General features: G+C 33.9%; 1 protein-coding gene across 3 annotated transcripts in view; it reads right to left on the bottom strand.

The window, feature by feature from the left end:
* LOC119835826 (glucose transporter type 1) overlaps nucleotides 1-17,072 on the bottom strand; it is a 37,064-nt gene extending 19,992 nt beyond the window's left edge. The window contains exon 1 of one of the 3 annotated variants that reach the window (XM_038360846.1): nucleotides 16,726-17,072. The gene's annotated coding sequence lies outside the window, so the exon portion shown is untranslated. Of the gene's footprint in view, nucleotides 1-778; nucleotides 984-16,725 lie in introns of those variants that run through there. The other 2 variants (XM_038360844.1, XM_038360845.1) reach the window with 2 other exon arrangements.
* Nucleotides 17,073-20,981: the final 3,909 nt, after the last annotated feature.

Raw genomic sequence — 20,981 nt, 5'->3', positions numbered from 1 at the left:
GGTAAGCGGTACCACCGCCCATGAACATTTGTAGAGGCATAAGGTCCATTACAGACCTTACGCCTCTACAAATGGATTGCCAACTTTTTGGGAAGGGATTAGGAAAGGATTGGTGAGAGGAATAAAGGAAAGGACTGGGAAGGGAAGGAAAAGGATATGGCCTCCGGCTCCCCCACTCACCGAACGAAACACAGCAGAATGCTATTTCACGCCGGTCTTCTGTGGGGGTGTGGTACTTCCCCGGTGCGAGCTGGCCCAATTCGTGCCGAAGCGTGCTCGACTACCACATTATATAGTAAGACAATCGTAGTAAGATATTAATAAAAGTCTCAATGTGTCTTATTTTATCAATTGTGCATGTTATTGAAAAAGTCCCAACAATCTGAATTTTCAGAAATATCTCAAATTATTCTAAATATAAAATATGTACATAAATAGAATTAAAATGCAAGTTTCCAAACACAAGGCTTCGTTATAAGGACCTGTCGCTTCCAGTTTTTGTTGTTAATTTAAGTTAACCCAGTGTCCACGAAATAGATAAAATAATTTCTGGAATGGAGCTTATTTCAGTTGAGTTACTTATAATTGACACTAGTTCAAAACACTACATCATTTAGGAAATTAACTTTCTTATACGGGCGTTATCTAAGGCGTAGCGAGCCTTTATGTTTTGTATAATAGAATATCGTGATAAAATACAAATGCACAGTGAAAATTGCAAGATATTTGCATTAAATGTCGGCGATTAAGTCAGTTAATTTTATCTAAAATAACTTACCTCAACTTCATCGTGAAAAATAATCTTCTGTATACGATCAAAATTAACTTTTAAATCTATTACAGCAACCGTTTATACTCAATTGTTTATTTATAATAACAATTAAAAAAAAAGAAATCAAGCAATGTTGAAGTTTAAATTCAACGTAGTGATATCGTCGACGGAGTGAGTGTAGAGAGGCGCTTGCTTTATGCCAGTACGAGGATCCGACTGTGCCTGTCGAGGTTCTGACTGGGTCCGCGCATGCGCCCCACGCTCCAGATATAACTCAAACGTGTAACTGCACTAGAGTGCAATAAAATCTGCGCTAAGCTAACCTTACAGCAAACGAGTGACTAGAGCACATCTATATAAAGTCGCTATAAGCCAATTAATAGCTGAGTGTCCTATCTTGCAATAGTTTAGCGACAGCTCGCAATTTTATCTTTATATCTTGTTTACCAGCAACCTGTAATTTTCTAGAACTCTAATTATCTAAGTCTGCAATGACAATTAGACGCAATTATATATCTATACGTTGCTGCTTCTGGGACTAAAATGGGAGTTAGAGTTTTAATTGGAATGGCTAGCATACTAGCAAGGTGTATAAATTTACGTAGTTGAGTGCTTATTGATCTTCCGCTAGCAAACCAACAAGACGTAGTCATTCATCCTAATGATTAAGCGATAATTGTAGGAGCAATTGCGATAATTACGTTTAGCAACTAGCATAAATTAATTATGAGTAACAAAATGTGATTTGCTTGCGAATATATATATTATATATTGAACGTTTTCACATATATTGCAAAAAAGCTTCTGACTGTTCTCTTGTTCTCTCACGGATATTATACAAACTTGCATATTGCATATTTCTTTCAATTTTATCACACTTTCTTTATACTATTGTATAGCGAAAGTTATTTCTCACTCGATATCTAATATTCAGAAGTATGAACACATTAAATAAATGGTTTTCTCATTCACACAGAGGAAGCTACGATCTGCCTACGAAGGTGCTACGCGCCCAGACTACGATGCTACGGCGAGATTGTGAATTTTGCTCTAGTTTTCGCGTCTTGATATTAAATGACCTCCACTATAAATAAGCTACATAGAAGTTGAGTTATTTATACTTTACAGACGGTTCGCTTGTAAGTAGAAAACCTTCGCCATATAATCGACTCGCTCTTTTATAGAATCACTGCCTCAAGGATGCCACAATTTGCTTTCATTGCATCAGTAGATTTATTTCCATGAAATATATAGCATATAAAAAATAATATTAAATAAATTTGCATCAATTCTATATGAATGAATAGAACAGTAATTAAGGAGATGGCTGTGTGCTACGCTACACAATAAACACCTGTTGATGATTGATTCAGCAATACTTCGTATAAAGTATAAATATACTAAGTAACTTTACATGTTTTTCTTTAAAATACTTATATAAATTAATATATTGGTTCAATATTATTTCAGTTTTTCTAGTTGAATCACAATCTTCAAAGTTCATTACGTATTTCTCTAACTCAGCATGACATACCTGCCATGAACGGGATATTTTTAGATCTTCATATATTCCAATATTGACTTGAACCAAATTTGATTACTGCTCTAATAAATTAGGTAACGTAAACGTGTGCTGGCGGAAAATTGAAACCTCCGCGTCGATGCACTAATAAACTTAATGCCTATATTTAACTTGTCTAGGAAAAAGCGAGTTAAAATGTGAAATGAATTATTAATGAATTTTTGTTTAGCGATAGAATTATAAAAATATTAATTTCTGTATAATTAACAATGTTTCGTCGTTTGTTCTTTTAGTATTTGCAACAAATTTGATACTTAGTGTTACTAATATTTTTACTTATTTGAGGCTTACAAGACAGTATATACAATTATGGAGCTTAATAGAAAACATAAAATGAGTTAAACAAGTGTTATTCGAGTTTCATGCTTATCCTGTAATGCTTATAAATAAAACAATATTTATAAAGTGTATTTGTAATATGTTCCTACCCCTGTACAAGCGTGATGCATTCTATCGGAAGATTGAACCATTCCTACGCACTATTCCTACGGGATATAAATCTTCACTACAATACTAGGAAGAGAATAATATAAGAAAAGAGTTTTATGCATCCTCCATGTATAAAACTTTATTTCAATTTTATTTATGAACTTGTAATACAAAAGGCTTGATTATATTAAACATTTTAGTTGGTCGTCCATGGATTACAGTGATATCAGCATTACAAAGAGCTCAATAAATGACAGCGTAAAAAGAAAATATGAAGTTACGTTATCTCGTTAAAAGGATTTTTACAAAAAAGCTTGCGTTGATACAGTGAAGTTGAAATTTAAATACTACATTCTGTTTCCAGGAAATATTCTTTTAAGTTTTCATATTTCCATCCTTGAAGTTCTTCTCATTTCCGCTTAAGCCATCAAAGCTAACTAAATGGAAAATGTTCTGTTTTTATATAAAATTTCAAATGAATCCCGGTAAGGCTTGCAGTTTTCTATTACGTTAGAATATGAATTTTCGCTGAATTGCCAATGAAAGACTACATCAAAGGCACCTTTTAATTTTTATATTGTAGTGCTGAACCATCTTTGCATAAATGTAAAATTTACTTTCCTTACAGAATATTAATTTATTCCAGCACATGATTTATTTTCCAGGAACTTTACTGGTAGACGGGGTATAAAATTATTTGTTCTACTAGAAAGTTCTTTACACTCCTAATTGGATGCTTTTGTAACACTAATAGCTACATTTTAACATTGAAATTACAAATGCTATCCGCAACTTTATGGTGAATATAAATTAACAATAAATAGCTTAACATACAAGTCACAGCTTGAATAGATTACTATTTAAGGAATTTACGAAATTTCGAATGGGAATGAGATGCTTTAACGAAGTAAATACAGCTTTTATCATTTTTTAGACCCGTAACTATCTTTAGACACGAAATTCTCGACTCGACTCGCTCTATTACGACGTGAAACAAGAACAAAGTAACAAACACGAGTTTCGAGTTTTGAATTTATAATACTTTTAGGACCTGTCGACTAAACTTATGAGTTTGAGTTGGAAATCAAAAATGAATATATGTAATAAGCAAATTCTTCTAGATTATCAGTTCTGAAACTAATTAAAAAAAGCTATCCAAAATTCAACATTATATTTTACTCTCAATTATGATTATTGCGGCCGCGGTAGATTAATTAAACAGAATCAAATTAAGGCGTTTTAATTATATTTGCACCTGCATATTTACACAGAGGTACAAATTAAGGGCGGTGTACTTGCAGAGATTATTACGTTCATTATCTTTTCAGTTCACAAGCATAATTTGTTTTTGCAAATATATATTTAGCTCAGGATAAGAATTGTTATGCTTTATGGCAGGTCAAATATTAATGAGGAAATAGTTGCACAATAAAGGGACTAACGCTGTTCATATCGCAATCCGAGAAAAGTTTCTATGCGCCGTTAATTTCTAGTGTGATTCTATAAGTATCCGATTGTAAGTATTACTGCTTTACAATCATTATGAATGTAATGTTGATCGTCTAGCAAAAGCAATGAAAGTAAACGATTAAGCTTACTTACCGTGTATAAAGATATTGCAATAAAGCTAGCTAGTTAATTAATTAATGGTCTTATATGAGCTTTCTAGAAAATGAAATGAGAAAAATATTTCTTCCTCGGAAGTTGTTTATATAGAGTGAGCAATTTTTATTAAAAACATGATATTAAGCTTTGAAAACAGGTAGAAATACATAAAATTTCTTTATTAGATTCCACCAAATAGAAGCCTCTCAGTATGAAAATGATAAGAGGGTTTAATCTTTTTAATTCATCTATCCGGTGTACTACCATTGGTTTTCACAAAGGTTTAGTAAACATGAAATAGAAAAAGAAAGATGTTGCAAAATAAAAGTTTCCACATTTTCGGAAATAAGTCCCTAAATAATTATTTTATATAATTATATATTACAGGTAAAACATTTTTTTCGTTGGAAATCGTTTTCCATAGTAATAACTAGTTGAAACTAGGATTTATTCATATTTAGTAAACGCACAAGTCGAGCGAGCGAAGCGAGCGTGCCGCGGCAGCAGTCTACGACTGCCAGAATAGGCAATTTAGGGCGTTTCGAACTCAAATAAAAATATGGACCAAAATGAAACCTCAGTTACTTATACCTAATCATTAAGTTGCAATTACTTCTTACTAGTGAAAACGCCCATTAGATAATGTTAAGATCAAAAGCTTTGGTCCTAATTACTTTTTCGATAAAACTTACTGTTTGCGAGGAATATCCCAATAACCAAAAATTTTACCTTTGACCGTTAATGGTAAAATGAAGATCGCTAAAAAAGATTCGTTTCGCCTCCGTCGGAAGTTTTGTTATTTGGTGTATAGTTGACAGGACTACGACGTTATCTTAACAATTGCTTATTATGCGACATTATCAGGTCATGGTACCGACTTCATTATCTTAACAACAACAAGCCCACCGTAGCGACTCTGGCTTGTAGAATCGAATTATTAACAAAAATCATTACCTCTGCCACTGAGATAGATCTTTCGAACGAAACGGATCTTATTTGGAACCAGATAAAAATGACTTTATCACATTATGTAGCAAAATAGAATCATAGAAGATATTATTTACATTTCATTGGACTGCACAGAAACTGGGATCGATCGATTTGATTTACATGCAAATACCGGATATTCAATTGAGAAATTTCACCGAAGTAGAGTGGCAGCAGATTCTGGTAAATATCTAACGCTTTCGTCCATTGTTCTCAGAAACTATTAAATCTATCTGAAATTCAATAGAAGCATTTGCTTTCGAAACGTCTAAAATTTATACCTATTTTTAAATTAAGAATATTGGTATAACTGTAGAAGACAATTAATTATTTTAAATAATTACATAAAGTTTAAAAAATCGGTGAGTTTCAAAAGCATAATTCTTTTATAAAAATATATTTGAAAAGCTTACTACGAATGAACACCTCGCAATTCGCGACGTACCAATGCATATACAATCCTGATACGTACGAGCCGGAAGTAAAATAAAATTTCTACAGCACAAATCAAGTCTATTCATTCAATACCTTTTCGAACATTTTTCTAATTTTAGACTTTTCATAAATTTATACAAAAATAAGCTCTATTTCCGTATCCGATCGATTCATCGCAAAGGTTTGAATACACTACCAGATGTATCATACGAGTATTATTTGTCCAAAAAAAAATCCATGGTCTTGGACAATTTTATATTCTCATGCCTCAGATGAACTCTTAAAGTGGATTCTTTATATAGGGTACCGGTAAATCTCATTTAAGGCTGGAACGCATTCTCCCTAGTTAGAATTGAATGTAACTAATGGCCTTTTGCTATTTTATGGCTTCATCATAATTGCATCAGGTTTCTGCTCGAATTTATCTTTGATTTTTTCTCGTCAGTACCTTCGTTACGCTTGCACATTAAAGATTAAATTTCACAATATTCTTCGAAAGTTGCAATGATTTAATTTTGATGGATTACAAAACAATCAATGTGAAATATCTTATATTTATCAAATGATAACGATGACAGCATTAATCTTGGGTGAAACCTACACAATCTACATAAATAATTATTAAAACAAGGCAAACATCTTAAGAAAAAGAAAAGGATTTCCCATAAATGCAATAATGTATTTTCTACTAGCGGATTTTCCGCGCAGTTAAAGGAAATTTCCATGGGAATGAGATGTTGAACCGTGGTAAAAAGTAGCCTTAGTAGTAGACAAACAAACGAACTTTGGATATGTACGTGTACATAAAGTATAAATTAATAATGGAGGGTTAGAAGGCCCTAATTTCTTTTTATCTCTTGGATAGAAGTGTCCACTTAAAAGCCAGCGAGTTTAATGGTGACGCCACTATAGTAAGAGCGATGCGATGGGGATAATTACGATTGAAGTGGTTTATACCAATAATGTAAAGTTACTATGTAGCAAGTGATTATTTTAGAAAACATTAATATTGTTATTGTCACATCTATATATTTTCGCACAATACCCACACGGTACTCACAATGAACGTGGTATTCACAAATTTCCGAGATTTCACCGCATCCGAAATTCCCCCGATGTACTATAAATATGAAAATACTTCCGCTATGCAATGGCACGCCTTTCATAATTAATAGCTGGTCGATTTGCAGATTCAATTTTTTTTATTCGTAATCAATAGATTCATAATGATATGTAGTTAGAGTAGGTATGACTCTCTTTTAACTCTAGAGTAAGAGATGGCCTTCATCTCTACCCTCCATTATGTCGTATATAATCGGATGACAGGAATAAGTCGATTTGTTTTTACCGTAGCGTGAGCGAGTCTGTTACTCGCCAGTGGTCAACAGAACATTTTGAAGAAAATTATAATTGAGAAAACATAACATACCTATTACCCCTTACAAGTAAGTTTATGATTATCTAGAGACTACAATTTTTTATAAATATAAACACGTATTTAATTTTGATAAAAATCACGATAATAACAAATCTTTTAAAACTCAAGTTTGAATATTTTTTCACTCGATTTTATTATAGGAATATTATGTTTAGAAGTCCAGTGGCGTGGGATGCTTCGTTTATTATGACGAAGAGCAAACACAAAAAAAATCAAGAGCTATTTTTAAAATAGATTTCTTTACTAGAATTTTAAAAACAAACAACATCTTGCATGTATAGGTATATTATAAGTTTTAATAATTTCTTAAAATTCAGATTAAATTATTAACGTCGTTATTTGTAATATACAAATTAAATAAAAGGATTAAATAATTTTGCAAGAAAAAGTGTCGTAATTTTTGGTAAAAACAACTTTGGGTTACTTTGAATCCAACCAGTTTGAGGTTGTCCGTTTATTTACTGAATATGCAAGTATTTTTTTTTTGTTAAAGGGGGCAACCCAGCTGGTGTTACACCTGAAGAAAAGCGAATACCACCGTCCACGAAGATTTACATACAGCCTCTAAAAAAATCTAAGTAAAGCCTCATTAAATGCTTTGTCCGTTTTTAAAGGATTTGTAGTAACGAATTGACGAAAGAAATACAGAAATTGATTGTGAAGGATGAAAAATAGGAAGCTGTTCTTCTGCTGTGCCATTCATTGTACTACACACAGTAACATTTGAATTGTACTGTTACACGCCGATTTTATGAGGGGGTTTTATAAATAGTACCTAATTGACCGATGCGAGCTAGTACAATTCATGTAAATAATATACGCAATTACCTAAGTGATACGGACTCGGCAAATAATTTTAATTCTCAATGGTGACATAAAGTTGTCAGTGTTGCGATGAGCATAATTTAATAGTCACTTTTCGTAAGCGACTTTTTCGAACACAAAGAGCCCACCTTTTTAATTTGATAAAAGTTATTGACATACATATAAAACGGCTGAGTGTTGGTTTTTGACTATGGTTTATCTATTTACCGTGCATTTATTGCGTTATTATACAAATTTTATCTATATGAAATTTATGAATAGCAAGAACTATATATTATTGAATTTAAAGAGGATGAGCAGTTGAATCGTAAATTTGGATAGATGCCTTAGAATGGAATATAGGTCGTTGCCGTTAAAGAAGAAAATTCCTACGATCCGTCAATAATAATATAATTAACATTGATGTTCCGAAGGGAACTATTTCAGGTCCTTTTTTAATCTACGTATATTTTAATGATCCAACATTTCGATCACAAATGCATATTTAAGTATTTAAAATAAGAATATTCAATAATAGGAATCCTTACTATTACTAAGACTGAGACTTCGCTGTCAGTTTGTCCGTCTGTTTGTCACGAGCTGTATTTTTTTCATAGATGATATATACTAAATACAGAATTAAATTTAATGTACCTTATAACAAACGATATTTACTACTTATTTATAAAGAAATAACGATACTTTTTTAATTATGCCAATCCAGTTAGTACCTCTGCGAATGCGCCGGTTTTAAGGGTCAAGGGATACGTAAAAAATTCACAATTGATTGGAAAGAATGAATGCATAGGAAAGTTTATGGTAAAAGGTTTCCAGACTGACTGGTTGGTAGGTACTTTCCCGGTGCGAGCTGGCCCAATTGCCGAAGTGTGCTCGACTTCAACATTGTTATTCAAAATAAAGCTTGTGCTATTGTAACTAATTAGAGGTCTGTTATTATCCAACACAAATATTATTTATCATCTACAAAATGTATTCTATGTAATAGGTCTACGTATAACGCATACATTAGTGTTACGTATAAATAGACTAAATTCATGCTGTTATATAACATTCAATCCGTTGTCTATTGAAATACAGATGCTATTGAATGCTCCCTCCGATATGGTCCATATTATATAACGCTTTGTAAACTAATATGTTGTTACCGTTACATCGATGAAACGTTGTTGTTTGTAGTAGTTTCAAGTCGGTTTTCGGTGAAATTCTGAATAGAATGGTAACGGACGGACGAATGTTCCAAGTTCTATTGTTTGATGTTGCATTGTTGGTCCAATTATTTAGTATTTGAATAAAGGAAATGTGATACTGAAAAAGAGTGGACCCAAATTGGATTTAAAAATTTCTGTCAGTTCGCCCGTCAATCCAAATATTCACTGTGTATCACGTCGAATCTACTAAATTGATTCAAATATAACTTGTCATGTTTGATTTCATACACGTAATACGCAACTACATGTGTGGTACTTCAATTTTGATACTAGCACTTTTTATATCAGCAGGCAACTTAGCAGGTGATTCGAGGTGGTAAGCGATCATCATCGCCCATGTGCTGCCCGCTTTTAATGGGTATGGGACAAGGAAAGGACAATGACGACTGGAAAGAAATAATGAACTGGGAAGGGTGAGGAAAAGGAAACGGGCCTCTGGTTCCTCCACTCATCGTACTAAACACAGTAGCATGCTACTATTTTACGCTGGTTTTCTGTAGAGGTGTAGGGGTCCGGGAAAGGATTCGGTGCGAGCTGACTCAATTCGTGCCATAGCGTGCTCGACTCCCACAGAACAGGTCAATCGTTTTACGATTCAGAAATTATAAATATCGAGAACTGAAACTCTTATTATTTTGCTACTTCTGTTTATAATATTATAAGTATAATACTTCCTGATTTTTTAAATATGTTATCCAAATTCTACAGTTCTAAATATAATTAATATTATAATGTTTACATTCTCTTAAACGATGTTGATTACGTAATATTTATATTACGTGGTCGTGGTCAAAGGAAATTCCCGTGGGAATGAAAATTATCTATGACCGAGGTAAAAACTAGCATATATATATATATTCTCTAGACAGAAAATTCATACTATGAAATACCTCCGACGTGTATAATGTCACAACAAACATATAAACATATAATATTTGTATGAACAATTACCTACTCATAAAAAATACAAAAAACAACAAATTAAAATATGACAAATTTCTTTATATATATAACAGAAATAAATTTATTTTCAATATGGCTCCTATAGGACTCCAAGTTTGTATTGTGATTAAAAAGAGACTTAAGGAAGCGACTATTACATCATAATATTCTTTAAGTCCATTCGTGTTAAGAAAAAAGTAAATCTTCAAAGTAAGGAAGTATTCACGGCGGAGTAAAAATTCAAATCCTTTTTTTTTCTTCAAAATATTTAACTAACTTGAATGCAATCAAATTGTTTTAAAATTACAATCAACTATTATTTTTACTGTGGATGGCCTGCATTCTTATGGTCTGTGGAGGTCTGTGTCCCAGTAGTGGGAACATGTATGAGCTGATGATAATGATGATTATTATTATTTTTGCTAGATTCTCAGTTTCGTTTATTATGAGAGAATTTACTTCTGCGAGTTCCATGACGTCATCCAAATTCCACATGGTATTTTCATGTTATCAAATAATTTTTTATGTCACACATTAGTGCGTTATTGGCACCAACATAATATTTTATTAGGGCCCACGCAATTCAATCGGATACAGTTTGCAATGGTAGGTAATTCGATAAGCGAAGTAACTGAATTCAATTAAATTTTTTTATGAGTGGCAGCAGGCAGGCAGCTGCGTTGCCACAATTTTGCTAATGTCACGTTGTCGATAGTTCTTCATCTCATAGATAAGAAGCTCGAATATATCCGTCAAGCGCAGATATTTACAACAAAAAAAAATACGGAATACTCAATATATAGAAATTACCAACACCCAGTTAATTTAATTTTTATAAAGAACAAACAGTAATTATGTACAAAGTATAAAATAAAAACGAAAATCTACCATATTTGGAAGCTTGATAAATATTCATAGTTTTATTTTGTTAGAAGTTATAAATTTAGAGATAACATAAACAATTCGAGTACTAGTTAGTGAGTGAAGGGATTTCATGTTAGTAGGACGAGGTACGGTAGGAGGAAGGTTATCATATAGGGAAGAATTCTTTGAACACTTGACGAAGCCCAAAAATCCTTCCATGTTTCAAAAAGTCTAGGGCGCGCAAGAGCGACAGTGTCATGTGATAGGCAAAGTATTCTGATGCCATACTTTTAGCTGTTGACTGTAACATCTATTAAATATTTATTTTATTGCAGTTAAATATAACTGGACTTTCTAATTTATATAATTCTTCACTATTCGTAAATACATCGATTATTCACAATTCGTTAATAAACAACAACTGGAAATAGATACTTATAAAGTCCTTGATGACTCGAAAGACGTCCTGTCAATGTCAATTATATATTAACAGACGTGAAGTTTTCTTAAGCTTCCAATTTACTGGAATTTTTTAAAATTTTGATCACAGTTCGTTACTATCTGTAAGTAGATAAAGCTAAAAGAAAGAAGATTTTTACTCTTTTATTATAAGGATACGATGCCAGGAGTAATAAAACAAATATATAACGTAAATAGTACTAGTATTATTCCGTCTGTTATTCAGGTAGGTATTGTATGTGAGTATTATCACTACATGGAATAAAACAAATTCGCTTTCTCTGTCCCTATGTCTTTATGTATGTTTCAATCTTTAAAGCTACGCAACGGATTATGAAACGGTTTTTTTAATAGATAGAGTGATTAAGAGAAAGGTTTATATGTACAATAACATCTATTAAACTACTATGAATTCAACGCGTACGAAGCCGCGGAAAAGCTACTTACTTAGAAAATTATTTTTCGCTCGTCGTTGTTAGGGGAAAGATGTGGAAAAGTTTGAATGGATTATTTAATATTAATTAAAAAAAATGGTTGTCTGGGATATAAATTAGTAGGTATAATGAAGGTACCATCACAAATCTTTATTTCGTCATCACAGCTTAGCGTCTAGATAAAAAATATACACAAGAGATTATTTAGACATTAGGTTACAAACAAAATATCGTTTAAAATAATACTCAAACTAATAGAGGATAGTGTTGTATTAGACTTGTTCCAAAAATAAATAACATTACGGGATGATTTATATTAGACCGGGGCGTGTCGTGTATGTGGCCTGGACGGGGCACAGTTTGAAACGTCTCAAACCTACATACATTTTACAGTGCATGATCCCGTCTTGGCCCGGATGTCGCTCGTTCACAATCATGCAGTGTATAATCTGCTTAATACAAAATGTATGTAACGTCTCAAATCCGTGCTCTATCCGGGCACGCCCTGAGCATGGAGTATGAAGTCCGAGTTTTGCATCACCAGCTCACTTCCTGGTCATCATGTCGTTCAATTAGGATAAAACATCTTCAAGTTATAACGTTTAGTCTAAAAGGTTGAAATCGTTATTATTCATTGAATGATTCAATTAATAGATTTCAATACCTGCAGGTTACGAATGCATCAATATTGATTTCATCAAATATTCATCCCTCCATTCTGACTTAGGCCTTAAAAAATGTTTTTGTAGAAGCGAACAAAGATTTAATACCATTGCTTTCGAACTAAAAATAATCATGAAAAATGGGGTGATCGTGAGAAATTGTGGTGCATCTGGCAGGTGGAAGGCTATTTGCAATAACGGAAAGTGGTGCAAGGACGGTGGGCGTCGAGCGACCATGGTGCATACCTATAATTATTTTTATTTGATATAATATCTTACTTGTGATTCCTACTTCTTCCATGATACTTTATCAAACCTATTTCAAGTTACTTTAATGTAACAGTTTTCATTCATTTTTCTATTAAGGTATTCTATATTATCTAATAGCTAACTGCTCACCCCGGTTCCGCCCCAGTAATAATTTTTATTCAAGTTTTTTTGCGCTACTTGTCTTAATCCAGACGAAGCCAAATCCAACGAGCTAAAAATAATTAGAATCTTTCCAGCCCTTCTTGAGCGTGTACGAGATATAATTGACATGACTTTCCTTTATAACCTCCTACACATAAGATTTTAAACGTACCTACTGTATTTGAACTAATGTATTATTCAATTCTCCAGAATACTCATTGGCACTAACACAACTTTTCTGATTATTGTAATTGAGTTCAAGCTTCACTCTGATTACTGAAATTGTGACAAAGTGAATGTATTATATTTACCTTGCTCTAGTGTGCTTGTATACAGCTTGATAAAAATTACATTTAATTCTTTTAAAAAAATTTACAATACTATAAAAAGAGACATGAAATTGTAATGATGGATGGATAGATAAATCGATATTTGTTACTCTTTTACGCTAAAACAATCGGTTATCTATGAAATTTAGAGCAGATATAGTATAAATAGTTTGGTTTAGCATCTAAAGGCTATTTTAAACTGGGTATCACGGCTTCACGCTTCAGGCACGATACATTGGATCATTAATTTAGTATAGGGGTCTTTGAATGAAGTTTGGATATTGTAAATAGTTTGTCATTAACAATCTATAGATTTTAATTATTGACCGCGCTTATCAGGAACTACTGGGCAGATTTCAATTATCCTATCATCGATGGATATGTACGTGATCTCTTTGTGCTTTGGGCAGCGGGCGAAACCGGGATCGAGAAATATAATCGGTTGTGTGATAGGGTTAGTTGACGACAGATTAAAATTTTATATCTGTATATAAAATGAAGTCGAGTTTAGTTACACAATTTAATTACTAAGAACGTATTCATGCATTATAATGACTTTTGAACGTTTTTATTTCTTTATTTGCCTTAGCAACATAACTGTGAAATATATGAAAAACTTACAAACCTCTGTCTATCTCGCACGAGCGCCCAATAATGAATACAATGTGATGTTACTAAAAAAATTAAAACTATGTAAATTTCCAATAGCTATGGAAGTAACTAAAACGATATTGAGCTCTATCTTTTTTTAGACTCGATGCATTTTTTACTATTTGCTAACATGCTATTTGATGGAAAGCGTAAATTCGCACGCTAAAATAAGGCGTGCCTAAATTATATTGGTTTTGAAAATTTTCCTAATTAAAAATGATTGTTATTCTATTATAGCTTTCCAGAATAGGTTTTTTATTGTATTACTGGATATAAAAAAAAACAAAAAAGTATCATAAACATACATTTATGTTTATTTACCTGCTTAATATTACGTGTATCTCTCCATAATTCTCGGGCACTTCCAGAAGGAAAGCACCCGGTATTTTGGAAGGCTTACGTGGGGACACAGATCCAACACGAAGAGGCCCTTTAGAGAATATGTTGTGGGACAACCAGCCGCAGCCTGCCAGTCCGCGGCCGAGGTGGGACTATTGCAAAAAAATGTTACGGAACAAAACTGGGCTATAGAAAGGAGGTGTTCGATGGATTAGTAGGTTGGGTCTATGGGAAACTATGGGCGTCTGCCTTTTCAACTTCGAAAAATTTCAATATAGTGGCAGACGGTGACTTGCTAGTTCGGTCGATGGACTCCCAAAAAAGTTACCTAAAATGGCAAAAAGGGGGCAACACCAACTGACTGGCTAGGGGTATAGAGAGGTGCGGCACCGGCTTCACCATTACGGTTCCGCAGGCCCGGATTGGGTTCCCCGCTATTACGCCATTAGACACTTCCACCCCCGAGCATATAGCTCTTGCATCGCCACTCTGGACGGCCAATTAAGGCAAGCCAGAGGTGGGGGATCCTGAACCTCATCATTGTTCACTCCGAACTGCCACCGAGACTGTCCGGAGGTGAGGACAGGGACCTCCCCCGGGAGAACTAAGGACCACGGGGGCGCTACACCTCGTCACCTCGCCACAAGATGCTATTATTATTATTTATTTTATTTCTTTATATATTCTGTCTGTATTTCATTAATGTAGAAATAAGATATATAAGTTTATTTATCCACCTAGGTGCATTAAATTCTCATGTCAGAGTGTTTGTTGCAATACTACCTGGTAACGGATTGACCGGTTTTTATGAAATTTTATGTTAATAAATTAAGTCACAAACAATGTTTACCCTTATGTAGTGAGGGTAAGGCAAAACAACATTTGCCAGATCAGCTTATGATAATTAAAACAAATTATAACAATATTAATTATGATGACCCAATAACACAAATAGAATTTTATGACTATAGTGTGCTTCAAACATATTTTAGTACTTGTACGATATACTAACTACCTATGTCCAACTTCCGCTCAGTATGAGAAAAACTTTCTGTTTCTCTTTCATAAAACCTACTTATTATGAACTTTGTTTTTACAATGTTAAATTTAACTTTTACTCAACCAGTCTATATTAGACACTAGGTTTCATGTTTTGCGTGAAAAAGATCTATTTATAGTATAGGCGTCTGTTTAAAATAAAATTAATGTAAAATTAAATCATGAAAAAGGTAAGCTATAGGTATATCCATGCTAGTTGGAGTATATGATTATACATAAATATAAGGAATTAACTTTATAATTTAGTGTAATTGTGTTATTTAAGCAATTTTAAATTATGATAATTGTTTTAATTGTCATATTTAAAGAAATAATTACAAACATTGAACTACAAAATTTAAGTGTAATTTTGACAAACGATTACAAATAATATATTAAAATGACATACAGCTATATTTTTCTTTATATGGGTATTGATTTCAACCAAAGTATCCGTCTTTGTTGACCCAGTTATTTACAAGTTAAGCGATGTATTCATGCAAATCTCTCATAGTTTTTACATTTTTATTAAATATATGTAAAATCAGGTATGAACTAAGGGTGGCAAACCATCTCTCATGTACCTTTTGAGTGAAATAAATTAATTTCAACCTCTAAAAGAAACAATACTGCCGTAAGTCAAATTTCTTTCAAAGGTTAGACTCATTAAAATAAACTTAAAGTGAATTACCTCTCTCTGTGTCAGAATGCAGTAAAATATTCTCCTAAAAAGGTGGAGGAAAGTCTTTCGCAATGCTTCAAGAAGTTAAGATGTGAAACTAAATTACTCAGATCGATTTTAGTCCTCTTCGTTGCCCACCGTCCTGAGTCCTGACATCTTCATAAACAGCGATCGATCTCGACAATGAGACTAAAGATTTGGATAGATAATAAATACAAAATGACCGCCTCAGTAACTCTCGCTTGGCATAAAATAAAAAATAAATTCGCTCTGCAACTTTTAAAAAGCAGAAATGAATAAACCCGCGTCTAATTATGTACGGATAACACATTTCGCCCCTGGTCACACACTTTTCACATTTATTTCATCTTTCAAATTCTAAATCCTGGCAAGATAAAATCAGTTCGTTGGAAGCATAATTTTAACAACTTTGATATTGACGGACACAGTCCTTCTCTTTCATTCAACCTTCTTCTCTCTTTCCGTTTTGCAATATCGACGGACGCACTTACATAAACGGATCTCTGTGACAGAATGGGGCGAAATACTGCAATATCTTGCACACGCTCCTTGACAAGCGTTGCCATAGCGTGATCGTACTAAGCAATGGATCTAAAAAATTAACGGACGTACCTGATGGGGTTTTTAATGATGAATGATGGTGTTGCAACAAACGTGTGTAAGTTAGTCGCGTTGCCCCTCCTCATCCACCTGGCCGAAACGATTAGCTGGAGCCCATAGCCAGCCCGCGGCCACCTTCCCCGATCGATTTTTCGAAGGCAATCCGGTCACACATGGAGGAACGTCGAGCCAGACCCGGCGGCGGCGGCTGCGGGGCGTATACGTAAATCTGCCGAGACCGCCGAGCGCGACCGCGACAATCGCGCGTTTAATCCAACTCTAATTTCGGTCGATGCGATAGCGGAGGAGACTCGCGCATGACTAGAGCGGGAGTGTGGACGCCCTGACGAGCTGTGAACATAGCAACGTGCGCACTATGACGCGCACGATCGATACCGAGAGGCGTGCGCTGCGGCTCGCCCGAAGCCAACCCCACACAAGTGTACAAACACCCCCTATTCACACGATGACGTTAAGAAACGACGTCATGCTGTATGGGAAAGCGTTTACGAGTCGGTGCTGGCGCAGTATGGTTGTGCTCACCATACATCTTGCTTGTCAATTTTGTCTTTAAATAAGTCTAAGGCGTTCTTAAATATGTAATAACATATCTCATTATATATAAGTAGGTATGATATATATCTATACCTAGATAATGTTATAAATAAACTCCCTTTTCACCTTGTCACGCTATAACTTTAGAAAGACTTTACCGATTTCATTCATATTTTTTAAGTGCAGTAAACGAGGTAAAAGAACTACTGAAGCAGTTGCTTATAACTGATAAGTTATTTCGCTTACCTAGATCCGCCTAAGGTTTTAATTCCTGAATCAACTTCCGTATTAACTATCATAAACTAATTTTAACTTTTCATCTTGTTTGTCTCTCTTTTCCCTAGCTTTGAAAAGTTTATAGACAGTTAATTAAGCGACGCAAAGGAATTACAGAAAGTTTAAACTTAAATTTACAGAAGAGTGGATATGTTTTTTCGTTTCATATTTTATTATTAAGAATACTTATTTTTTATTCATGGAACAGAAAGAAAAATGTGATGCGGACTTCCTAATATTGTGAACAATGAATATTTTCCGTTGGAATCGTTGATTTACTTTGACATTCATACGAATGGTAATAATCATAGAGTTTAATGTTTGCTGTTCATTGATGAATACAAAATATTATGTGTAGAACATTAGTATAAAAATAATAAAAAAAATCTAGCATCCTTGTTTAAGCGAGGTACTTCTTAAAGACCCTCTTCCTCTTTGAAATCTATTATGATGATCGATGTCGAAGGTAATAAATTGGACAGTCTTTTATTCCTGCTAGATCAAGACGTTTTTAATGTGGGAGTTGAGCATGCTTGCACGAATTGGGCCAGCTTGCACCGGGAAGTAGCACACCCCCTCAGAAAACCGCCGTGAAATAATAGCAGGCTATTGTGTTTCGAATGGTCAGTGGGGTAGCCGGAGCCTATATCCTTTTCCTTAACCTTTACAGTCCTTTCCTTTATTTCTCTCGTCAATCCTGTCTTAATCCCTTCCCAATTTAAAGTCGGCAATCCATTTGTGGAGGCGTAAGGTGTACAATTGACCTTATACCTCTCCAAATGTTTATGGGTGGTGGTAGCATTTAACATCAGGCGACCCACCAGCTCCATTGCCGACTATGACATTAAAAAAAACGTGTTTGTTGAAATGGTGATTAGATCAAGTAGTTGGTCAACCTATAAATATTGGTACATAGAATCATTCCTTTAGGCAAAACACTTCAAGAGATTCCTATCTAAGCAGCTGTAAAATGAACGTAGATAGATCAAAGGTTACGAGGAAAGGTGGCGTCTGAAGCAAAGAAGATATTATTATGCCAATTACCTTTATCGAGATCGCATATCAAGTTTCTATTCGTATCCTGTGTACCAGCAGGATCCAGTACCTTGTGCCTTATCACATTGACAACATAACATTACACACATACTCTATGAAATTGAACTGTTATACACGTCGAATTTACAGGTGTGATTACAGCGGCCGTGAAAACTCGTTAATATTCAATGAATGACGATAGCCGTTGATGTATAGTGCAGTTAATTTTTTATGGGCACACCACGAACCATTTCTGTTATTGGTCCCTTAGTTTTAATCCTTAGAAAAAACATAGGAAAGTATACTTATTTCACCTACGTATATATTTACAAGTTGGGTTATAGAATAAATAATTTAATAAATGCTTTGTCCCTTTACAATAAAAACATTTGTCTGAGAAGCATCGTGCACAACATCTAAAGTAAATGTAGGCCTTAACGTCATGGTCTTCGTACCTACTTATATTCTACTTGGACGTTATATTGTTGATGATAGGCGAAATGCCAGCTTGCTCATAGTTCGCACAGTATGACGTTAAATAATAGTAACGTAACAGTAATTCTCTCTGACGCGACGTACACTCTACTGGAATAGCGACCACCCCGCTGACTTCCTGCACGCCGCCAAAAATTACGGTACGTTTCGGTCGCAATCCAGTCTTGGCGGGACATGAAATTCGTGAAAGATAAAATTATGGTATTATTTTATGTATATAATTATATATATTTTTTAAGATGTCATAAATATATTGTAATTCTATATTTAATAAGGTACCAACAACGTTTTAAGAATTTTTCTAACAAGTTTATGTCATCTGTGCCATATAATCCGTATGCGGATATATATTTATCTATATATCATCTATATATAAAAATGAATCCCTTTTTCCCTCGGGCATGCAATCACGCGTGAACGGCTGGACCGATTTCAAAAATTCTTTCACCATTAGGAATCTGCAATTACACTGACTAACATAGGCTATATATGTACCACGTGTGAAAACGGGGCGAACAGCTAGTTTACAATAAGAACTTTCTTTTATATATTAAGTAATAAAAAAAAATGTATCAATTTTCAAAATACTTTATTTTAATAATCTGATTCCAATAAAAAATATTTTTTAATATTTAAAGGTGGTAGTTGACTACGCTTCGGCACGACTTGGCCTAGCTCACTCCGGAAGCGTACCACACAACGATAAAAGATCAGAGTTAAATAGTAGCATTTCAGTGCTACTGTCACTCTTTCGGTGGGTGGAGAGTCGGAGGCCCACTCCTTCTGATGCGTATTAGTAGATGCGTAAGATCTCTGGAAATGTTCTTGAGCAGTGCTGGTCGCATATATGATCTCTCATTACTTTGGAAGAAAGATTGCATCCTTATTAAAATGGACTCTAACGCTGGATGCAATAAAAAAGCAAGGTTTCATTTTCATTATCATCATCATCATCATCAGACCATCATATGTACCATCATATGTACCTAATGCTGGGACACAAGCCATAACCTACCACACTGGCCAAGTGCTTTGGCAGATGTCACATGTCGTCGAAGTTTTGATTCTTGGACATGCCGGTTTCCTTACGATGTTTTCCTTCAACATTTTGAGTAGTGGTGATGTTACACATGCATAGATAAACGGGAAAATCAATTTAAGTATCGAACCCCGCCTTGTTGATTTTAAGTTCGAGGTCCTCACTACTGAGCCACCACTGTTTTTTAAGTTTTATTTAAATAGATTTAATTCGTTTCGTAAAACATGATGGATTATTTTCTTTGAGTAAATCATTCTATCTAAAGTACTAAGAGTACTTCTCTTCAGTTGGTATTACAATGTTCCACCCGGTATATTTCAAAGTTAAATTTGTTTTAAAGAAAATATTTTAAATTTTCCTAGTCTAAACAACAAATTCTTATAAGTTGCTATTACTAGCGACTTATAAGAATTTGTTGTTTGAATCTTACATCTTAATTATTCAAGATTTCATGTAAATATTGTATAGTACTTATATATAGCTATAAAAATATTAATACTTATAAAGAAATACCACACAAAAAACAGACATATGGAGGTCCCTAGTCACCTCAAATAGTCGATATTTCCTTAACAACATTGCAATTACGTACCTACTTCGATACATATTCCATAATATGAAACTTAGACATTAAAATGTTGCGACGTTACCCTGTAGATATTATTTATTACCTTATGAACATGTGTAACCAATTTATTTCTGCATTTGATACACTGAGTTTAATTAGAAGTTCATACATTCCCTTTTTCCTAGGTCTGCCTTGTCAAACGCCATTTCGATTAATGTAAGTTTCAGCCTTTGACTGTCACACTTTGTCTCTCTTAGGATTAAATTAAACTGAAACTCGTTAGTCAAATGGTGTAACACA

The sequence above is a fragment of the Zerene cesonia genome, chromosome Z (assembly GCF_012273895.1).
Source record: "Zerene cesonia ecotype Mississippi chromosome Z, Zerene_cesonia_1.1, whole genome shotgun sequence".
NCBI classification, from domain to species: Eukaryota; Metazoa; Arthropoda; class Insecta; order Lepidoptera; family Pieridae; genus Zerene; species Zerene cesonia.
The sequence above is the reverse complement of the archived record's forward strand: the minus strand, read 5'-3'. Positions and strand labels throughout refer to the sequence as shown.